This window comes from Octopus bimaculoides, chromosome 28 (genome assembly GCF_001194135.2).
Source record: "Octopus bimaculoides isolate UCB-OBI-ISO-001 chromosome 28, ASM119413v2, whole genome shotgun sequence".
Lineage (NCBI taxonomy): Eukaryota > Metazoa > Mollusca > Cephalopoda > Octopoda > Octopodidae > Octopus > Octopus bimaculoides.
The window spans coordinates 14946825-14948510 of NC_069008.1; the positions used below are offsets into that span (position 1 = coordinate 14946825).

The following is a 1686-nucleotide window of genomic DNA, read 5'->3' on the forward strand; positions in this document are numbered from 1 at the left end:
ATGTACATATATATTCTCCGAATTTGTGTAAATGTGTGTAGAATTTGAATAAAGTTAATTGAATAAAGTTAATAATTGAATAAAGTTACATGGTCTGATTTTCATGTTCTTTATTATTATAAAATTTTTTTTTTCAATGTCGAAGTGTGTCAAACATTAAAAAAAATATTTTGCAATGTTCATAAAGTTTAATTAGTGCTTTCATACGCTCGTAGTAATCATCAGAATTCAAAATGTATTTAACTGACAATTCAGTTGAGTGCTTGATAACTACTGAAATAACTACTCCTTCTTACACCTCTCAGAAGGCTCCGACAAGATGAATTCTTCGAATACGGTTTTGGCCAATCAAGTACTCAACCCGACTGTCAGTCAATACATGGACCCATGTGGATGAGAAGCATGCTTCTTACCACACAGCCACGTCTGCATCCGCATGAATATTATTTAGTTTTACTTTGAGAGTTCTCTCCGCTGGAGAAAGAACCGGTTTCTAACCCAGAGCCAAGTGTCCTTCATTGGAATTTCAACAGCATCAACAGGGCAGTTATGCATGTGTGCATATATGTGAAAGTATTTGGTTCCAGTGCATGTGTAGATCTGTATGTTCTGTATTGTGCATATATTGTCATACTCATCGGTGCATGTCTAGACATATGCATATGCACTTAAATGCTAATACTTGCACCATTGTTACCACCACCATTACCACCACAACTACCACCAAGCCCCTCACAGCCATCAATATCATCACCATGACCAAGAACACCATCTGCTGCATCTTAACAATCCCGAGACGACAACCACCACCACCACCATCACCACTACCACCACTATCAACAACAAGAACGAAAGCAACACTTCCACCACCGTCACCACCACCGTCACCACCACTACCTCCACCACCGTCACCACCACCGTCACCACCACTACCTCCACCACCATCACCGATAGCATCGCCTCCACCAACACAGCAACAACAATCATCACCGTTACCATTTCCGATACCACCGCTACCACCACCATCACCATCATCAACAAGAACAGCAAAAGCGACACAATCACCATCATCCCCATCACCACCGTCAACGTCAGCATCGACGCCACAACCACCATGGCGATCATCGCCACCACCATCGCACCAATAACCACCGCCACCACCCATTCCATTAACTAATCAGCTCAATTTCCTCTGTATTGATTTAATTGTGCTTCACCATTGTTCAATAAAAACTTTTTCTCTTCATATCAAATGATGTGCAATTAATTTGATTAATTAAGCTTCAAGTAGAGAAATATTGACGTTAATGAACAAAATCTTAATAAACACTGTTGAAAATCGTTTGTGGTGGACATCACTGGCATCTGGGGACATTGCTGACGTTTTATAGACACTTCTAATAACTCTGGACATTTCCGGTAGCAGTGACATCTCTGGATATTACAAGCATTTATAAACAGTCCGGACATTTATAAGCCATACTAACAGCTGTGGATATTACTGTTGATAGTAGGCAGTCCACATATAAGTTTTCTCCCTTCAAACTTAGCCACCTAATAGACAGGTACTGCCCTGTATCCGTTGCAGAGATTGTATCTCTGGCTATTACAGGCATTTGTGAACAATTTTGATATTTGTAAGAAGTCCTAACGGCAGTGGATGTTATTGTTAACAGCAGGCAGACC

The 1686-nt window shown here is 40.5% G+C and overlaps 2 protein-coding genes across 2 annotated transcripts in view; both read left to right on the forward strand.

Annotated features, from left to right (window-relative positions):
- The window catches only part of LOC106878991 (histone deacetylase 2), a 219318-nt gene extending 218496 nt beyond the window's left edge, over positions 1-822 (forward strand). Inside the window, exon 15 of the mRNA XM_052977793.1 lies at positions 800-822. The gene's annotated coding sequence lies outside the window, so the exon portion shown is untranslated. The remainder of the gene's footprint in view (positions 1-799) is intronic.
- The window catches only part of LOC106882098 (uncharacterized), a 28998-nt gene that overhangs the window by 16100 nt on the left and 11212 nt on the right, over positions 1-1686 (forward strand). The window lies entirely within an intron of this gene.